Here is a 22286-nt window from a genome sequence, read left to right on the forward strand (position 1 = left end):
TGGCCCTCTTTGGTCTTAAAGCCAAAAGCAAACAGGACCAGGATGCTTCCCCTCTCTTCTCCTCCATGACCCTGTTTCAAGTCTCACCTAGAAGGGCAAACCATCGAATGCTTCAGCACACAAAGCAGCAGGATGAGAGGAGCTTATGAGCTGCCAGTTGCACTTGTTACAGTTTTGTTTGCATTTTCAGATGGTTCTTTCCAAAAGATTAGTTCCTTCCTGCCATACCTCTAGACCAACTGAGAAAAAAATGTGCTTCCTGCTAGGGGCGCTTGCACTTTGCTCTTTTATAAAAGTCTATCAGTCCCTAAATTCAGAAAGGATTTTGATCTAGGGAACAATGTCCCATGGGATCACAATCAGATTTTCCACTGTTTTCCAAGGTAACAAGTGCCCTTCATTCCTGTAGGAGAGTGGATCCCCACACTGCAAAACCAATGCTTCCTGGAAAGAACAGAGACCTTGTCAGGGCTTGAGCCCATGCTCAGAAATGGCTTTATAAGGACAATTGCAAACTGCACCACTGTTTAAAAAGGAAAACTTATTTCTTTCAAATTGGTTTGTCTGATGCAGATATATAGCCACAAGCATATGTATATGTGAAGGCTGTATGCATGCTAACACATATAGCTGTGTAAGCAGTATACCTGCAAGACCAACCAACCTGTGGAAAGATGATAAGAGAACAGACATGCAAAAGACCTCAGCTGGCTTGCTTCATGCCCTGCTGGAAATACTCAGAGACCCAAGTGATCCACGTGCTATATGAACCCCAAGCAGAAAAGAACAGAAAGCTCTTCAACCAGTCAAAGTAAGTTGATTTTGGCTGGGCTACTAAAGAGTATTTGATAAAGTCAAAGTTTTGGCAAGCTCCTGGCTCCTCAATCCAAGCTCAATATAGTGTGGATTGTTCTACAGAAATGAAGGGATTGCCTGTTCTATTTTGGCCAAACAGCTCACAGGGTTGAATATTAGTAACACTTGGGTTTAAGAGTGACTGTTATCCTCATGGTGTTAACTTCCCCAGAGGCCCTCGGATTCCTCTGTGTTTAGATCTTCCACTGCACAGTGAGTAGTCTGATCCCATGTGGGTTTTGCTTCTCTTGTTTAGATGTATGTTTTAGCTCATTCCCAATTAAACTGGGGGAGGGGGAGTGGGGCCAGGGGATTTGGTGGTGATCAGGCTTCCTGAGGTGAATATAATCGGTCTGGCCAGAGCTGAAAATTTGAGCTATGTTCAAGTAAATGTGAATGAATGAATTCACAAGGTGCTATTCTCTGATACCGAATTCAAATACTTACATTTCAAAGCTCTGTTATGGGACGTAGCATGTCAGATATTTTTTGTTGGAATTACTGTGTAAGGCTTGAGTAAATTGGCTGGATGTCCCTCCTAGAAAATCATACATGACACTAAGTATACGGACACACGTCAATTACACAACTGAATTCTCACAGCATATAGTAATACATTCAGGGGTGTAGAGGCTTATCTTTTGGGTCTTTTTCATAATCTGTAAGACTGTACCAGGAAAATATGTCTCTGTATCTCTTCTGGCCTCATATTCCTTCCTCAAAAATCTGTTATTGCTCATCTTTAGAAACAGGACCACTCTGACCTAACATGACAAATCTTGCGCACCTTAGCTAACTGCATTTTTTTTTTGTTTTCACTTGATGAATGATCAAGCAAGATGGAGTCTTGATCTTGTTTGGTGCTGCTAGAATAAGTAATATTTGTAAAGAAAAAGGCAACAGCTTATGTTCCGGAGTCTTGGCACTGCAACATTTCTACAGTAGCATTTTCTGCATTAGGAGCACAACTGAGGCACAAACTTGATCTATATATTAGACTAAGCCAAAGTAGACCTCAACTTTTACATCGAAGTTATACAGGCATTTTGATGCCTTGTTATTTACTTAACCAGGAGTGCCTAAGTTTCAGATTAAATTCTTTGTTCTTAAACTCTTAAAACTAAAGAACATGTCCTTTTGTACCTCTAGCTAAGGCTGAGATATAGGTCAACAAGTAGCTAACAGGAGCCTTGTGTTGTTGTTTTACCAGGCAGCTAACAAGCTGGTTATCCTTTCAGAGAAGGAATCCAAGGCATTCTTGTGCTGGAAACACGAGCCACCTATGTTTGTTGTGGGCACACTGGCGGTGCTGTGGGGAACAATGATGTGCAGATTTGCATTTATGTTCCCACTTCCTTGACAAGTATGTAACAATGTCGTAACATTGCCTTCAATGGAGCTGGGTTAATTGCAGTGGTCAACAAAGTAGCTGTTCCGCTGCAGGAATCCAGATGCACACAGACAGTTGTGCCATCAATTTGTGATAATTTGTAATTCCAGAAAAATTCCATGAAATGAAGGCTGTATTTGCATGCTTTCCTTACTGATAAGGCATGAAACTCTAGATGCCAAGGACAGAGGTCTAACTCCCTTGCTTCTCTCATTGAAGTCCTGTGATAAAGCCCCATTTTTTATAGACCCATCTTCGGTTTTTGATAAATTTATGGTGTCAGATACTAACTACTAGACCATCATTTTCCCTCATGACTTTTTAATTAAAAAATTGAAATTCTACAAGATGAAGTCGTTCACATGAAGTAACAGCTTAAATCTAAGCTCGTCATTCTTCGTTAGCTATATTCCAAACTTCCTCTAGTTTTAATGAAAAGTTAACATTTTTCAAAACAAGTGGAATATATCATCTGTGATTGTTTTTTTCTTGAGTGAAAGAAAGAAAATTATGAACAGTTATACTAGAAACATGTTTAAGTTCTGCAATATAAATATTCAGGGGAAAAAAAAAAAGAAAAAGAAGAGTTTTCAGCTTTTTGTTAGCATGAATATTGGAGAGCTAAATAAGAAAATCTCTGTGCTTCCCACTTGATTTAACCTCTTATTACTTAATTTGATAACAGAGAATAAAAAAATTGAAACATAATATTTTGTATATCATGTATGAACAGAGGCATCTCATGGATCATAGAGAAGTTCTGTATCTCTTTAAAAGAACCAGTCCTGTGGAGAGGTGGGTTTGTGAGAGGCAGAATGAAAAGATCGAAAAGTGAATTGCAAGTGCTGTAAGAGGAGACATTGTGGGATGGAGTGGCAAAAGGATGTAAGAGCAGAAGTCTGAACCAGAGGAAAAGGATTTGAAAGCTCTCTTGTGCCCTCAAGATACTTCACTTAATACAGAAAAAAGTCCTCCATGAGTGGCAGAAATAATGAATTTTGGTTTTCAGTATATCTATCCTGTGTGGTGGTTTTTGTTTTTGTTTTTGTTGGGTTTTTTTTGTTTGTTTGTTTGGTTGTTTTTTTCCCATCTCTAATAAAGGGTGAGGTTATTAGCCACTCTCAAGGAGAATGGAGGGAAACATCATACAGTCAATTATATGAATGGCTTCTTACTGAAAAAAAAAAAAAAGGCTGAAGGTATTTTAAAGCCTATGGAAGCAGAACAGAGCCAAAGCTAAGAACACTCAGGAACCAAATAAAACATCTCAGGTAAAATTATGACCTGCTGATGTGAATGGCAAAGATTTCACTGCCTTTAGAATGTTGAGCTTTCATCCCTATTTTTAATTGTCTGCTTAAGGTAAACAACTCTCTCTTTTCCTTCAGGGTAAGATATTAAATGTTTGATAGCCTTTTGTTTCTTGATTAGCCAACATTTCTCAGCTATCTGGGGATGAGTTAAAATAATCTAAAATTAAAAAGTGCCCCAGCTATGAGGCTGGGCAAAGATGCTAGTATTATCTCAGAGTGAAATATCAGAATGCTGCAATGCTGAAGGAGAGTCTTAGCACATCAACTTTTCTGTTAAAAAAAAAAAAAAAAGTACTTTTGATGATCCACTGATAAAGCTAACATGGTTATGAAGGCAAGTGACTACAGACTTTCCAAGCTTAAGGATTAAGGTTTTAGGTTAAGCAGTCCTTCTGGACAGAAAGGGGGAAGGATTAAAAATCAGAAGGAAGATCAGCTGTCTCTGTTCACAATATGGGTGATAGGTAAACTGGAAAAAGCACTGTAAAAATATTTTGCAGTTGGAACATCAGGGTGAATGGACATGCAGGGCCACACAGTAAAGGGTGAGTCGTCATACATTAAATCCCAGCTGTGTGATAAAGAGTTTTCACATGCCATGGGGCTAATCTGTTTACAGCAGTGATGCAGATGATCTCACGGCTTGTTTGGTTTTGGGTTTGGTTTGTTTTTCTTTGGGGTAACAGACTGGCATAATCCATAGATCTGAATCTGCAGAACAAAAATTAAAAATCTCCTTCTGCTTCCCAGTCCTATGGGCATATTCAGAGTTGTCTCTGATATTTCAGCAAGAATGTAATGTTCCTTCAGAAGAAAAGGTGAAGGAAATGTGCTTCATAATTTATGCATCCAAATTTTTCAACAACCAAAAGGTAGACAATACAAGAATCTTTGTGGCTTGGGTGGTTAGGTATTCTTCTTTGTTCTGCTGCAGACACAAACTCAGGTTCCAGCTTTTTCCTCTTAAACTTGGTCTGCAGAAACTTGAAATTTTTACAGAAATTGATTTTTTTTTTTTGCTAGAACTTTAAGAGCACCAGAAGTATTTTTATACTTCACATACCTTGGTGGTGCACAAAAGGTGTTACAGAATTGGGGGGGGGGAGGAATGATGTGGGAAATATTTTGTATCATCTCAAATATTTACAGGGCTAGAAAAATTCATGTAATTTGCATAGTCTTATTAAAAAAAAAAAAACATTTAAATTTCTGTTAAGAGACACAGTGAATAAAGTATGACTTTTGGGGAAAAATAGAATGCTGCAAAGGCTGAGTTATAATCAGCTCAGCAGAGGTCATAGCAGGTTGATCCAACAGCCATCCTCATTGAGGTCCCAGTTCTACACAGCATTTAAATGCATGCTTAATTTTAATCACATACATAAGTCCTGCATGACCTTAATGTTAAGCACGTGCTTGAGTGCATTGCTGGAGTGTGGATGGAGAAATGGTTTCATGCGTGCTGGAAGCAAGAAGAAGAGCCTGTTACTGTAGGTCTCATTTGCAGGACTCACTGCAGGATCAAAGGCTGCAGTATTAACTCCGAAGCAGGAAATGTCCAAATAATGCTGTGAAGCAGAGAACAAGGGTAAATACTTTGTAAGGGAAGGTGTACTAGGAACTGTAAAACATGCCCCACAGGTTGGCTGTGCACTTTTCTTCTCTCTGGGCTGTATTCAATCCTGCGACCCTCATTCTGCAAGGACTTCTGCAAATGCTTGTGGTCACTAACTGGTAATTTCAATAGGAAAGCTAATCACAGCTCAAAATTCAACTTATGCTCTGCTTTTACACTGCTTATTGATACAGGGTTGAATTTTACTGTCTACTTCCTTTTCTTCAAACCATTCTTTTGATTTTAAATATGTTTTACTTCTGATGCAAATGAAAAAGGCCACCCTCCTAACTCAGAATAAAAGATGGGGACAGTTTTCCTACCAGGATCCTCAGACCGTATCCCAATGCTAGTGAGGTTTCTCAATCATATTCACTTCTCAGTGGTTCTAAACTACTAAAAGTATCTCGATATTTATATCTGGATTTTTGCAGCTCTGCTGCTTTGAGCAAAGCTGTGTTCCAGAGTAGGAATGGTCACTTCTCCTTATTTACTTCTATCATTCTGATAATTAAACTGAACTCTGAGCAGACAATGAAAGCATGTTAAATAGAGTTCTGACATGAGTGTTGCGTTCACTGGGCCAAATGCTCTTCTATTTGTGACACTATCCCATCAGTGAGACTTCATTCAAATTGGTTTCAGTGGAGAAACAACTGGATATAACAACCCATAAAATGAAAACGTGGTGCAAGAGAACCACCCTAAGCAAAGACATGGTCTCTTCCGGTGCAGTGCCCAGGCTGGCAACTAGGCCAGTTTTGCCTCTCCGACGTTCATGAGTCTTCCAGACAAACAGTTCTGCTCCTCCACCCATGCCAGGGGGTGGAAAAAAGACTCTTCTTGCCTTACTTGTAAAAGTCATCATGGTCAGGACTACAGTGAGCCCCATAAAACTAATTTTTATCTAATAGTGTATTGAGGGTGTAGAAGGAGCTAATGTGCTTCACTGTTGACCACCATATTGCTGTGACTCTGGCCAATGGGGCTGGCAGCACATGGACTTCTTTAGCAACCCTGCTGTTTGGCCTCAGCCAGAGAGTGTGCTCATGGCTCGAGCAGATGTTTCTGCTTTTAGGAATCAGTTGTTTCCTCTTTTCCAGAAGCACATGCCAGCACAGTCAATATCTGGAAACATGCTGCTTCACAGTAGGTCCAGAGTCTAAACTGGTACTTTACTAGAAAACGGTAGTAAAGCAGTTTGAATTGCTTTTCATCCTTCATGCTCTTAATGGTTTTCTCGTTCATATGAGACCAATCAATTAATCGTGTTTCAGACCCAGAGGAATGGGAAGTTTCTTGCCCTCTGAACAGGAAAGAAGTCCCTAACAAAGATTACCAATCTACTTATTAAGACTTATGTCAATAGTATAGTCTAACAGAGCCTCCAGCTGGGGTTGGAACTACAGGTTTGCAATCTTGTATAACCCTAATGTTCACTAGTCATATGCTAATTAGTTGCTAAATCACAAAAGGGAAATAACAATTATTGTTTCAGATTAGCAATTTTACCCAACCGGATTGCATGCTTACTGTTATGAGGAATTAAGGAATGAGATTCATTTAGGAACATTTACCTGTATAACCTATGTTACTGGTTCAATTTTTTCTTGTTTTCAGGTGCTGAAAAATTATCTTTGATTTGAACAATTCTTGGACAGATTCTGCTGCTCTTCATCACTCTGGGATATCAGTCAAGAAGTAGGATAGTAAGAATGAGAGTAAGAGCACATAGAGTTGAAGCAATTACAGATCTTGTCCTGCAAGGATTTTCATCCGACTGAATATATCACACTGTAGCCAGCCATAATCAGCTAAATTCATGCAGACTGGGGTATTTGCTGTTTCCCATTTCAGGGCTTCTTTCTGGAGGCAACTGGGCCATTTGTACAGCAACCTCCTGCTTTTCTAGCTTCTCTCTTTATTTACCCAATGTAATGCTAACACTTGGTAAAAAGTTTCTGTGGTGGTTGTAATTGGTGGACAGGAGCACAGAAATTATTTAATGTTCTTCAAAAAAGCTTATTGAGATCAGAAGAAAATCTCCTATTGATCTCGGGCATACAAAGTCAAGCTTTTATTTAAAAATAGTTAATGGCATGTTTGAAAACTCCAGATCAAAAAAAGCTCCCGCATTTCTTTCGTCACCTGGTCATGCACACCCAAAACTCCCAGTGAGGTCAATGGGGCATCAAGAAGCCTTCTGGCTCAAAATCAGGCACATTCACACATTAGAGCTGCTGACATGTGGCTGAAGTCATGAGGGTGCAGAGGATACTGCTTTGGCTCAGGAAGCTCTTACTCAGCTTGCTATCTAAAATGGCCCCTACCCATCAAACCTAACCTGCTTAGATCTCTTCCAATCACTATCTGCTGTATTGTGAGAAGGCTGACTTGGCAGCTTTGAAATGACAGTCTAGAAATTGGAGTAATTTCCTTGCTAGGATTAAGGTAGTTCTGGCAATCCTAAGAGTAAATACACAGGAGAGGTGAATCTGCTTCATAAATCCCTAGTCTGAGGTTATCTCACCAACAAATAGACATTAATCTGACCAGTGTTACTAGTCAAAGTCATATCCGAAAGATTTTGATGGTTGCACTGAGCCAGTCAAATTTCAGGACTGTTGCTCCCTGCTGCTTTGTGTTTTCTGGTTTTAAACTGGGACTGCAGAGGAGCAACCCCTTGCAAAGTACAGCTGCATAGGTTCTTGGAGGTAAAAAGAAAACCAAGAGAAAAAGAGGGCTGCAGCTCCTGAGCAGTAGATGACTCAAGAAAACTAAGGGAATTCTCTAGCAAGCGAGAAACTGCTACAGGCGAAGAAGCATTTGTGTTCAAGTCCCTCCACCCTGCTGTAACTCTAGCCAGATAGCGAATCAACACAGCAGATACTCAGTGGTACTGGCCCCAGCCCAAGTCTCCATGCCAGAATCCTAGCACACCTGTTAAACAGATTCCTTTCACCCAGCTTTCATCTAACATTTCAGCTGTAGCTGGTGATACGCCCAGTCTGCTGCAGTCCTGTGGCTGTGAGCTACAGTCATTACTCATCATACTTCAGTGCTCACCATGACACTGGGATGTCAAAACCAGGCAAAGAACACTGTTGCCCTGAACCGTATGGGATAATCCGCCTGACTGGTGTAACTTTAAGAACACAGGGATTATGTATGTGTGTTGGTTTGGGTCAGCACTAAGGATGGAGATGCTGGCTGCTGCTGGTGCAGCTCTTCCCTTCCAGATGCTCAGCTGGGGAACTGTGAAGTCTGCTCTCCTGAAAGACAATCAGCAGCATTAGAGGGGCATTTCCCCAGAAGGTGTAGTGCCGCAAGAATGGGAAGTGGAGTGCTAGGGGCCAGGCTTCAGAGCGATAGTGCAGCTTACCTGCCCTCCCTTGCTGCTGAGCCAAGTCTCATTGACCTTAAGTTTAGAGTCTGCAAATAGGAGTTGGTTTAAGCTTATGATGTATTTCTTAAGAAAGTAGGGGAAATGAGCTACAGGATGAACAGTAGAAACTGCAACAGATGCTTAAAAGGACAACATGGGTTTCAGCTGCCTTTTGAGCAAGTAGTAGCATTTTAAAAGGCACATCTTCTGCCAGCATTAAACATCTGAGGATTAAAGGGAGTAGATGTAGACAATGATGCGGTACTCCTCCTCCCCTCTTTTAGCTTTTCTCTTTTTTGTGTCTAGAAACACATAGGGAGGGTTGTTCACGAGGAAGTTACAGGTTTGCCCTAATTAGCTTTGGTACGATGTTGTGATACCAAGAGGATTAAACCAGGTTCTCAGTAGTGGCTGGATGGTGGCTGTCCACTGATGGAAAAGTCCATTGTAGAGTTTCAGTAGAAAGTTCTCACAGATACAGAAGTGAACATTTTCACTACTGGCTTTGAATCAGGACTTTTGGAAACCTCAAGGAGAAAGAAAAAGTGCAGACAGGACTCCACACACAAAGGTAGGATGACTTATTCCGTCTTAATATGCAGTTACATATGTCAGTGTTCCTAAGGACTTTTTTTCAAGTAGTGTTCCTAAAGCTAAAGTTGGTCTTATTTCTTACAAACCTAGAGATAAAGCCACAACACTTGCAATATAAGACAATTACACATAGTGATGGGTGCAATTCACAACTACTTCATTTCAGGTGTCCCCATCTGAGAACACACTGGGGGCAGGGTAAGTTTTGGAGGTTCAGTCACTCCCCAGGAAGCTACAGAAAAGGCATTATCCAGAGTAATTATGAAGGAGCCTTAGACTTTTCTCCTGATTGTGATCCAGCTGAGTTCTTGATCCTGCTCCAGGTTAACAAAACTGGAACTGGCTCCAAAATATTTGGTTTGAATGCTCCTTTCTTGCATTGGGACCTTTTATCTCTCTGTGGTTGATTAGTACAATGGCTGTTCTCTCACACATAAAATGCACTGCTTGTGTAGTCTTCACTGTGGTGAAATGGAGGTTCTATTCTTTTAGCTAGCAAAGCCATGTGTGAGATGTTTACTCTTAGCAGTGCTTAAGGGCAGTGCTAATTTATTTCTGTAACAGTCCTTTTCAGACTGAGAAGTTGGTGACAGCCATAATTTATTCATGGTGCTATGCAGCTTTGCATAGCTTGTCATACTGGCCTGCAGCAACTGGAAATAGTTATTTTCTGAGGAAAGTGTAGAGACCAAAACTGATAACACACAGTGACGTACAGGAATCTGCCTATGTTTAGAGAAGATAATGCACATCAGCAATGGGAACTGCAGATGGCTAAGAGTTCTTGTTTTCCTCATGGTTTGTCCTCTTTCATAACTCTCCTGATGTGAGTGTGTTTGACTTCATAAGAAGGTGTTTACAGCAAGTAGAAATTATTTGCATACATTCACATTCATGTTCACAGTTAAAACAATCATAGACAGTTGTGTTTAAGAGCTTTCTCCATGATTCCTAAGGAAAGATGTGACAATATAACTGGGTCTGCTCTTCAGCAATGAAAGCTCAAAGTCACATCTGCTCTCACTAGATTCAAATTTAACTATGCTGAATACATGCCGTCATGACTATCACTTCCACGGTAATGCATTTCAACGTTATACTATTCAGGTCATGTGACAGAAGGTCAGGTTGAAAAGAAACCTGGGCTGGGAAAAATTAAGCACTTGTGTCTTTGGTGGTATTAATAAACAAAACAGCTACCAGCAAAGTAAATTGGCTTTTAGATAAATATTCACTTCCTTGAGCTTGCCTGAATGAAAAAGCAGTTCTCTAGCTATGGGCTGCTTATTCTGCTCCTGCAATTTCTCTCTGGCTGGAGTGCCGGGTTCCCACAAAATAGTCGCAAGGAGGGAGCATGTCTAGTTTCATTTTGCACAATTCCTATTGAATTAAAAAAGAAGATATCTCAGGGAACCAAGCAGTTAGCTTCATGCAATTTAGGAGAGTTAACTTCTCTGTTCAGCTGATAGAATGCCATAAATTATGGGATTCATTTTTTTGTAAAGTTTTCTGTTCTTCTATTCAAAGAGAGGGGAAAAAACCCAAAGCTTTAAGTCTCAAGGAACATATGAATAAGTTGAGTTCATATTAACTTTTAAGAACATCTGGATTAGACAAAAAATTAAACAGAAATATAAGAAATTCAAAATTAGAATCGTTGTTCTTGCACATGCAGCCCTGAAGTCAGAAAATGCCCTTTCTCCACTTTCAGTGGGCGTTATCAAGACCTCCAACAACCATAATGTCTTGATCCTCACCCATTAGAGACAAGAGAAGCAACATGAATATCACCATTTGTTACATCCAAACAATTTCTCAGTGTATGCAAGCTCAGTGTTTATCATGCCACAATTCAAAATAAGCTTTGGAAAACTTACCTAGCAATATTATCATATTAGTTTCACCATAAAAAACCAAAAACATCATTTGTCTTTTTATCATTGTAAATACAGGAAGAATCACTTTCAAAGACAATGCTGGCTCAGTTTCTATGTCATGAATTAAAGCAAAAGTTAATTAATTAGCATATTTCATATATTTGAAGTACTAAAATAACAAATGCATGTTTTGGGTCTTGAAAATCCTACCCCTCCCTGTCATTTCAAGGGCAATCTTTCACTTCTACTACCATTTTCCACTGAAAGAAGGGTGCACAGAAAAAACATGGAAAAAGCAGTAATTTAAATATTTCCACTTTGTATGCATTTTTAAAAAGCCAAACAAAAAACCCCAAAGATGCCCAACAGCCACTGAGAAACAACATCCAACAATATTGGATTTGCTAACCACAGATGTGAAGAAAAAGGCTTCCCTTTTATTTTAATGGTTGGGCTGATTTCATACTGTCCTATTACAAAACATGATGGCAATCAAGATAAAAAGAGTTAATGCTTCCACATTTCTAATTGGAAAAAAATGAAACTGCAGAAGATCTTTCTTAAGTATGTTGATGGAAAAGGCACACTTACTCTTTATCAGTCTGCATTTTTTCTAAAATGGAATTAGTGCCATTCAGCCTTAAAGAAAACTTCATTAATGCCAAGATAGGAGAAAAGGCTGTTTATTTATTCATTTGTGCAGTCTGTTGTCAAATTTTTAATATCATTACATTCTATAAAACCCTAACAATCTTAATGTGTAAGATAACAAGTAGACGTAGAATGACAGAATAATTTGGGTTGGAAGAGACCTCTGGAGGTCATCGGGTGGTTCAGCATCCTACCCAGACCATGGTCAATTAGGCCAGTTTGCTCTAGATCTTAAGCAGCTGAATTTTTATTGTCAAGGGTAGAGATTCCATAACAACTCCAGGCCTCTGTTTCAGTGTTTGACTGCCCACAGTGTGGTCATTTTATTTTTTTTACTTCATATGTAATCAGAACTTAGCTTGCTGCAGTTTGCATCCATTACCTCTCATGCTATTGCTGTGCAATCTCTAGAATAATCTGGCTCTGTCCTCTCTTTATGCTTCCTGAAGGGCTGAATACTGCAATAAGATCCCTCCTTAGTCCTCTCTTCCTAAGAGTCTGGAAACATAAGATGGAGCAAAGTAACTCATAGGAGAGTTCTGGAAGGAAAAGTTTATGCAAAGGTACCTTGATATGACATCTACTCAGCATTCTTTGCATGGGATAGGAGCCTAGAAACACAAGTTAGGAACAGAATGTCTCTGTGCTGTGCACTGAGAAGAAACTGTAGCTGCCTGCACGCAGATGTTTTGCAGCAATGGACAGACAAGAAACAGACCAGAGGGGAAATATGGTACAAAGCAGTGAAACTGTGACCCCAATAACACATTGTGAATTGAATGAGAGGAGCAAGATGGTGTCAGAAGACCCTACAAGTCATTAGAGTTTTCCTTCTGAAATACTGAATTGGGTCACCAGGACTATAAATACTGTATCCAAGGAAAAAGTAGAGGGGCCCTATACACATACAGATATCAGCTGACCCTCCTACCTATATGCCAAAGGTATTACTCATATAATACATTACTAATATATCTCAGCTTAAGTGTGACTAAACATCTCTGGGCAGCTCTCCATTCTCAAAGCACTTGTAAGCAAATCTGAGTAGCTTCCTATTTGAATTGGGCTGGAGTCTTGTAATAAACTGCTGGTGTAACTGGAATCATTAAAACTGTCTTCTTTTTTTTTTTCTTTCATGTCTCACACTAGGAAGATTTGAAGAGAATTAGTGTCTTGTATCAAATCAGACAATTGAATCTACATGGAAGATGGAGGAGAATGCCTAGAACTGAGACCATGAGGAGAGAACCTGTGTCAGCCCTTGAGTCCTATTTGCTTTAGCAACCTTTGCCGTAATTTAAGAAACATCTCTGGTCAGCAATATGTAAGAAGAAATCTGCTGTCAGTGTAATCTGTAATATCGCACATTCAGTAGGGATGTGCCTCACTGCTAGCTACAGAGAGAACTGAGTTTTCTAGTGCCAAATCAGAGTTCTCTCCTTGAATTGCAGTTTCTCCCTGTGTGCAAATTCTCTTTTGGACCTGAGTCCAAACAGGAGATGAAAATATATGCATCTAGGTCTAATAAACAAAATCCTGTTAGCTGAAAGGCAGCCAGTAGGTGAGAAGTTCTTTTTCCTCTGGCTATGTTTGCACGTGACTATCTTTTTGCAGCATTAAATACTTGAGGAGAGGCGCTGCACTTAAATTCTGAAATTCTCTTGAAATTTTTTTTTTTTTTGTTTTTTGTTTTTGTATTTCTTATCATCATGGAATTAAGGAAAGAAAAAGCATAAAAGTAGACCTCATTCTCTTATCTTCCTTCACCCCACCTAAAACATTTTTCCTTCTTCCTCTCAAGGTTTCTCCTTTAATCTCAGCTTTTTTTGGAGAATCTTTTTGCAATTTATACTTACATCCACTTTTTTTTTTTTTTTTTTTTAGTGCATTTGCTGGACTGTACACAACACTTCCCTGTGAATTGAGCCTGCTTCTGCCCACTACAAAGAAGATAAATTTTCACATATACTGAAAGTAGATTTTTGTTCCTGCTTTGGTCCAGTTTCTAAACATTACTTGTACCAGAAACCCAATCTGCTGATAGAGCTAGGACCATAGTCCACCGAGGTAATGGACTCAAAAAACTGAGAGCAATGACTTCTGAATACAAATTATGAAGGAACATGTAATGGAACACACTGTGTGAGCCTCAGTTCATTTTGATGCTAACCACAACTGATTCAGAGAAAATAATTAATTGAATAGACGCAGGAGGGTTTATTACAATATCAGACATCAAGTTCACTTTCTGATCATTGAAGACACTGATCAACGAAGCCCGGTTGGACTCTCCAGAGCTGGATATTTCATTAACCTGCTTGCCTAGGGCTCATAGAATTGCTAGACTTTTTCTGTCATAAAATGACAGTGGTCTGAGCCTCAACATGGTCCTTTGGCCTCTCTACTTGGCACAATGCTGAAGCTCTCCATATGGCCTCTCTCCATAAAAATGAGATACAATCCAGCCAGAGTGGAGCCCTGGAGCAATGCTGATCATCCTGACTTCCCAGCATGTGGTGTTGTTTAGAACCAGAGATAGCTGGAGTCAATGAGATACACCTTCTTTTTGGGAGTTGCCACTGTTCCAGCACTTTATCTCATAGAAGGAAAACACAGCTTTAGACCAAATCAAACACTGTTCTGCCTGGTTGTGTCACTCTTCTTGTTCTTTTTTGGCCCTAGGCATCCATTAAGGAGTTCAGGATGTTTCTTCCTCCACACAAGTCCTCCTCTGGATGATGCAGCAGCTTCTCTGCAGCCCAGCCAGTTTTCTTCTTCCTTGGCTGATCCTGGAAGTAAACAAAAAAAACCTGCCAAGTAAGTACATCCTGCTCAGGGGTACTCATCTTGGAGCTTTCTCTCCTGCATTGCATCCCTTACTTTTTTTTTAGAGGGCTGCATTGATACATGTCTCCTTTTTTCTGGCTCCGGGAAAATTCCACTGCCTGGAGACTGCCCTCAGCATGGACTCATGACCTCAGCCATTGCGTTACTGATTCTTTCACATAAACAGAAGATGTTTAAGTTAATGTTCTCCCATCATTAATCGTGTGTCATCTTCCTGTGCAATTTCAGTTCAAAATGGTGGTAAAAACATAGCCAGGAGGGATAACTGCCTACTTGCAAAGCAGGGTTTCCAGTCTCCCAGAGAAAGGCCTGCATTATCAAGCAGAGCTAATAAGAAGTTCAAGATATTTCTAAATGTGCAACTGTGCCAGTAGACTCTGGTTCACATTTTATTTCAGAGGTTTTCTGAGTCAACCAAAGGCCATATAATGAAGTTAATGGATAATAATCTATATATGTAGTTTAAAAGAGGTTTTTAGCAAATACCTAAATGAAGCTGATAAAACATTTTGAAGAAACTTAACATGGTCTCTGTCTTCAAAGTCGATTTTTGTAGTATACTAGTGTACCATAGCTGGAAAGTATCTTGGAAACCCCTTCATATGTTCCAGAGCTAAGTAAACATGAGGGCTTTCAAGGCTATTCGAGACTGAGATAACCAAGCTGCATTTGGAGAGAGCACCTTGGAATTTACTTATTTAATTTCATCAAGTTCACTTCTCTTCAATGTGCTCAGTTCCTCCCTTAAGTTCTGGGGGTTTTTTTGTTTGTTTTTTCCCTTCTTTTTTCCTAAATTAATCTTTTGAATAAGCTTTTACATCATAAATTTAAGAGCAAATAATTCAAAACCTCCACCGTGAGTTTTTTAAAATTGCATAGCACTGGGCAAATGATGTTATCATCAAGTGGTAAAATATCCAGCAACTTCAAAAGAAGCAAAGTTAAATCAACACAGAGTCCTCATTAAAACTCCACCTTTATTACTTTAAAAAGAAGGGGAAGTTTAAAAGGACCAGCTAAGGAAATTCAATGCCCAAATCCCATTGTAATTCAATACGAATGGGGCGCCACATTCCCTTAGGCTGCTTTGCAAATTCTCTCTCACAATGAATGCCAGACTGGCTCCCATAATGAGCCAGTCATTCTGTAGTATCAGAGGGCCAAGGTGATTACTGGGTGGTGATACCTGGTGTAGCTGAAATAATGCAATACTGTGGAAGTATTGTGTTTTCATCACTGTGGGTCTGTGAAACAAAATCATCTGGATGAGTTTAGTAATGGATCAAGAATGACCCATCTGGAGGCAAGAGAGGATGGGGCTGGTTGTTAAGAGGGCCATTAGGTTATCTGCAGGATGCTTCACCTCCACCTCTAGGATCCTCTGAAACCTAGAGAGAGAAATGGAACATGGAACTTACAGGCAAAATCACAAAGGCTCGAAGTATATGTTTTAAGTAATCGCTCAAAAGATCAAATACTGTTTTTTTATGGTTGCCTCTCCAAATCAAGTAAAGGCAAAGATGTAGCTACTTCCTCAGCAATCCATCCCTCAAGCACACATGCCAGGAGATATCAAATCTTCCTCTCCATTTGCCATCAGGCTGGAAAAAGGACTGCTGCTCCTGCTGCAACAGAGATTTGGAAAGCTACACCCAGGAGTGGCAAAGCCTCCACCCCATGCTGAGACTTTCCACACCACCATCAGCCCTGCTTTTGGTCCTGCAGTGTTTTCAGCAATTATTGTCATTCACAGCCTGGTGTGCCGTCTCCCTCTAATGCTCTGTCTATGTGTAAGAATATTCACCTATAATAGCAGGGGGGTATAAAGCTACTTTGGGGAAAACAGGCTCACCTGGCTTCATATAGAAAGTTTTAATTTCTCCAAAGGAAAAGGCCCACAATTCTTCCCACACTGAGATCAGCCAAGAAGTTATTACTGAGGTTTGTTAATGTTTCCTTGCTTTTCAAAAGAAAACCCCTTTCCCAAAAATTAAAATAAAATAATCCTCCCCTCTTTGCCCCACTGTTAAGATTGGTCAGCTCTGTGGGTTGAACCAGTATTTTATATGATTTCTTTCAATTGGTTTGCTTAATTTCATATGGGCTTGGATTCTCAGAGATTTCTTAGTATACCAGATACAAGGAGTATGCTGTTTTGAAAACTCAGTATTTTAAAGAGATCAATTTTTGCATTAGATGAAATCCCTTCTTTTTAGCTCAAAACTACCTGCCAGAGACCAGGGGAAAGAACCCAATAGTGCCTTGAGAGATCATTTGTTTCAAGTGGACTCATCAGGGGTCCCTTCAGAGCTGTGTTCCTCATGCTCAAATTATATCTCATGGTGTTGTTTTTAGCAGGCAAATTCTTAGATTATACATTATTTGGGTTTGTTCATAGAGTTAATCAGTCTGCAGGAACAGTTCTATTAACAATTCCCACCAACAGAAATTTCCAGCTGGTATTACTTACAACAGAGCAGGTTAATATCACATGTTAGGAGGGACAGCATCGTATATCACAAGGATATGGTTTCCCTTACCAGTGAAGTATTGTTCAGAGAATGAGCAGGAAAATCCACAGAAACACTTCAGCTGACTTTATTGGGCAAAGAACGCTTGTTTAACATCAAGGAAAAACTTAGAGACTTAACAACCCCCTATCCTGGGTGCAGAATTATTATTTATAATTTTCCCAATTATTTTCAGTCCAGGTTTTCTGACAGTAAATATGAGAATTTGAGCTGCTAAGATACTATAATTACTTCCTCTCCACATCCAGAGCAAGTCAGTCATTCTGTACTGCTTGCAATAGGTTTTATGAGGGACCGTATCTGAATTCTTACTCATGCTAACTGTGAAGTTACTGATGTGAAAGAAGCAGTGAATGGAGCTGACTAGACCATTAGCTTTGGGATTGCTGCCAGGACAGGATATAATTCCAGCCACAGTCAACTGTGCATTTTTAGGTGGGGACATCATGGTTCAAAGAAGACTCATAATCTAATGTTACTCAGGAGGACAACTGTGGACAACAATATTGGTTTTTTTTAATAAAAACTCCTTACAAATGAACGTTTGAGGTTCATTACTCCACAAGGTAGTGAGGGCTAGCAGATAGGAGGTGGACAGGAAGTCAGGATACTTAATTATTTTCTTTGGTTATGTTGCTGAAAAACAGGTGTTTTGAGAGTATTAGACCACCTCCCAGTGGTTGTTTTCCTTTGTATCCTCAGACTATTAAGAGCTTCTGTGCATGCAACTCTTCCAAATCAACTCCATGCAGGAGCATTTTTATTCAGAATAAGCACTCGTTTTCATAGTTTACTTTAACTTCTGAGAGCAGCAAGGCATTCCTAACAGTGAAAACCAAGTGACTGGTTTGTGTGTTTCAGCGAGTTCCACAAAATGTGAAAGGCAAATCCCTCATCCTCTCCTATATGAATGTGGAGAGCAAACAGTCACTGCCACTGAGCTACTCTTCCCCTAGAGAGTCCTCCTGCCCACAGACCCACACCACCAAAGACCTCAGATGGTAAAAAAAAAAAACACCAAACAAAACAAAACAACAAAATCCCCAGTGTAATGCTTTGGTTGTTGTGCATTAGGACACTTACAAATTACACAGAATAACTTTTTCTCCTTCAAGTGTTTGATAAAGGTACATTGTTTTCCTACGGTGAGCCTAGAATTGGGCACAACACAAAGGGACCTCACAGGCAGGGTGGCTTCTCCCACAGCTCACAGGTAAGCTTCCCTGAAAAATCTGTGGTCATGTAAAAGCAGTCTAATAGGCAGCTATTTAAGTCGTGCAGGAATCAGGAACAAAATAGCCCACATGGACAGGCCTTGCATTTGGTCTGTCCTTCTACCTATATATTCCACCAGCTCTTCCAGACACTATGGACTTCTTATATTCATTCTTTCAGAGTTACTGTAGTCAGTGAGCCACAGAGCCTCACTGACAACATTATTTACATGACCACGTAACTAGTAATTACTTATAACCATATATCACTTTATCAGACACTTTTTCACTTACAGTGTCAACTGTATAAATATATAACAGTATATTATGCTTTGTATTTTGTTATTCATCAGAAATTTCAGACAATATAAAAATATGCTTCAAGTAATTCAAAACTGAAACTGGACTTTTGAATACATCTATCTGTATCATTTAAGGACAAGCAAGCAAACTCCTAGATGAGAGTGAAATGCATACTTGTCAATGTGGTTTTTTGGTGGAATGCAGTTCTTCATAAATGAATCCCTTGTGACACAAAGAGACAGCTTCTTTTCTTTGTTTTTGCATTTGATACTGTGTAGATGCTACCAATTAATCTGGTAAAGTTGCATCCTGGGCAATGACCACTAAAATACCCTGTCAGCGGCATCATCAGACATTTCCTATCTGCAGTATCACCAAGATTACTTAAATTGTCATATGTTTTAAAATACAACTCGCCCACACTGGCCTTGCCTAGTTCTGTTTTCTAGTATCAGTAATCTTCACAGAGGTCTTGTCATGCTGTTACAGTTTGTTAAGTAGATATACCCAGTAATTCTCCTCTAGACAGACTGAGTAACCCACCTTTCACAAGTTCCTCCCTAGAAGGCTTTCTTGTCCTCCTCCACAGTATCACAGTATGTTTGGGATTGGAAGGGACCTCAAAAGATCATCTAGTCCAATCCCCCTGCTGGAGCAGGAACGCCTAGGTGAGGTCGCACAGGAATGTGTCCAGGCGGGCTTTGAATGTCTCCAGGGAAGGAGACTCCACAACCTCCCTGGGCAGCCTGTTCCAGTGCTCTGTTACCCTCACTGAGAAGAAGTTCTTTCTCAAATTTAAGTGGAACCTCTTGTGTTCCAGCTTGATCCCATTGCCCCTTGTCCTATCATTGTTTGCCACTGAGAAGAGCCTGACTCCATCCTCGTGGCACTCACCCTTTATATATTTATAAACATTAATAAGGTCACCCCTCAGTCTCCTCTTCTCCAAACTAAAGAGCCCCAGCTCCCTCAGCCTTTCTTCATAAGGGAGATGCTCCACTCCCTTAATCATCTTTGTTGCCCTACGCTGGACCCTCTCCAGCAGTTCCCTTGAACTGAGGGGCCCAGAACTGGACACAATATTCCAGATGGGGTCTCACCAGGGCGGAGTAGAGGGGAAGGAGGACCTCTCTCGATCTACTGACCACCCCCCTTGTAATACACCCCAGGATGCCATTGGCCTTCCTGGCCACAAGGGAACAATGCTGGCTCATGGTCATCCTGTTGTCCACCAGGACCCCCAGGTCCCTTTCCCCTACACTGCTCTCTAATAGATCACTCCCCAACCTATACTGGAACTTGGGATTGTTCCTGCCCAGATGCAGGACTCTACACTTTCCCTTGTTAAATTTCATCAGGTTATCCCCCGCCCAACTCTCCAGCCTGTCCAGGTCTCACTGGATGGCAGCACAGCCTTCTGGCGTGTCAGCCACTCCTCCCAGCTTAGTGTCATCAGCAAACTTGCTGATGGTACACTCAATTCCCTCGTCTAAATCATTAATGAATATATTGAATAATATTGGCCCCAGTACTGACCCCTGAGGCACTCCACTAGATACTGGCCTCCAACTGGACTCTGCACCATTGACCACCACTCTCTGGCTTCTCTCTTTAAGCCAGTTTGCAACCCACCTCACTACTCTGTTGTCTAGACCACACCTCCTCAATTTAGCTGTGAGGATGCTGTGAGGATCCTCCTCGGCCACTCAAATATCCAGACAAAACAAAAAACTTGCTTTCTGAGTATTCAGCAGTATGGGTTACTGAAGTGTAGCTGAGAGGGAGGAACTGAAATGCATGTGGAAACAAGAAAGTCCCAATACCTTAGGGATAAGCTTGCCTGGAGTTTCCACTGTTGTTGTCAAGCATAAGCAGAAAACATATGTGCCAAGAGCTTCAAGTGAAAGCATTGGCAAAATGGGAAGATTTTCTTAATAATCTTTTTTTTTTTTTTCTCAGGAATTTGTTTATTTGCCCTTCTTATGGATGTTATGGCACACAAGGACAAGTGCAGTCACTTATTTTGTTTCTTTCTCCTGAGGTGATCCAAGGACTCCATCCAAATCATCTCTCCATTAAATCCATAACTTGAACTGTAGATTACATTTTGAGAAAGAAGAAATGAGCAAATTCCTTAAACAGTCATTCTATTGATGTCCTTCCCCATGTTTCTCATCTAATTTTGTCAAGTTTCATATCCCACTCACTCAGTGTTGCTTTTTGCCTTCTCTACTATGTAAAAGAAAGCATCAGAAACCACTGGATGGTGACAGACTTGCAGGCTTGCCCACCTGCTTTTGCACATGGCTGAAAAAGTTATGATGCAGCCTTTCTTCTGGATATCTGTGTCTCCATACATCTGTTTGTCTCAATGTATTTATTTTGGCTGCTCACAGGAAATTTCTATCTTTCTTGGACACAGGGAAGAGGGAAAGGAGTCCCAGAGGCTACTCCTTCCTCAGAAATAGACCATTTCGGTCAAGTGCCTGCTCTGCTGGTTTGCCAAGTAAAGGCTTTAAAATGAACCTTCTCTTCCTGCTCACCAGCTTGCAAAGCACTTCTCTCTCTTTTTGTCCCCATATGCAGTGAACTATTTGCTGAACAGCTTCAACAGAAAAAAATTAAGGCCATAATTTCATCAACACTCCTACCAAAAGGACAACTTGTTCATAGCTCATCTTTTACCTCTTACTCCTGCCCACTCAGTTGTACCAGCTCAAGTCTGTTGCAGCTGAACAGACTGAGGAAAAGAGTCTTAGTTAAAAATACCCCCTCTTTTTTTTTTTTTTTTTTTATCCTTAGCCCCACAAGCTATTGTAATAGCACAACTGTGGAAGCAGATAGGAGGGAGAGGAGAGCAGCTGAAAGGTGAATGTGAGTTATGCCACTATTATCATTTAAAGAAAACTTCATTGAACTGTGGTTTCAGATAGCTGCACCTCAAGCACCCTATAGCTCTGTGGATAAACCACTGTCCCAGAGATTTCCAGGAGCAGTAATTCCTCCATTCAGTCTTCTGAGTCTAAGCACCCCATGGAAAAAATAGCCCCAAAGTGAAAACAAGCAAACAACTCTTTCTTGGTTTGGCAAATGTGAGAGAAACTCTGAAATTTCAGGTAACATATTTTGGATCGAATAGAATGTTCCATTCAACCTGGAGAAGTTTGGGTGGTTTTTTGTTTGTTTTGGTTTGGTGTTTTTTTTTTTTTTGGTTTTGTTTTGTAGTTTTGTTTAATTTTTTTGTTGTTTTGCTTTGTTTTTGTTTTGTTTTGTGTTTTGTTTTGTTTTTTTCTCTTGAGTTACTGAAAAGCAGCTATGCTATCAAACAGATATGTTACTCTGTGCTCAGCAAGCCTGCCTGCCCTGAACTCCTCCAAGTCCCATCAAATGGAGTGCAAGCACAAAGTGAAAATTATTGGCTCAGTGAACATCACTCAGGTCATGTTTGATACCCACCTGTGTCAGATAAGTCTAACATTACAAAGCTGAAGCAGAACCCTGGCAGTCTGTAGCTTTGAATTAACCAAAATGCATCTGGAATGACCAACCTGCAGTGCTAACATACAAACATAACAAAAATTTTTGGCTTCCAAAGGAACTCTGCTGTGATAAGAAAGAAACGTCATTCTGTCAGTTTTTCACCTGAATCAATGGGCATTCCCTCCATTGCTTCCCAAAGCAGGAGTATCTCTTTAGCAGGATCAATGCTTT

General features: G+C 40.2%; 1 long non-coding RNA gene across 1 annotated transcript; it reads left to right on the forward strand.

The window, feature by feature from the left end:
* The first annotated feature begins 1031 nt into the window (after window positions 1–1031).
* Window positions 1032–17550, forward strand: LOC139826409 (uncharacterized). Its single transcript, XR_011736444.1, has 5 exons — window positions 1032–1068; window positions 6794–6894; window positions 12830–13004; window positions 13565–14497; window positions 16128–17550. It is a non-coding gene; the product is annotated as an uncharacterized lncRNA (long non-coding RNA).
* The last annotated feature ends 4736 nt before the right edge of the window (window positions 17551–22286 follow it).

The sequence above is a fragment of the Patagioenas fasciata genome, chromosome Z (genome assembly GCF_037038585.1).
Source record: "Patagioenas fasciata isolate bPatFas1 chromosome Z, bPatFas1.hap1, whole genome shotgun sequence".
Lineage (NCBI taxonomy): Eukaryota > Metazoa > Chordata > Aves > Columbiformes > Columbidae > Patagioenas > Patagioenas fasciata.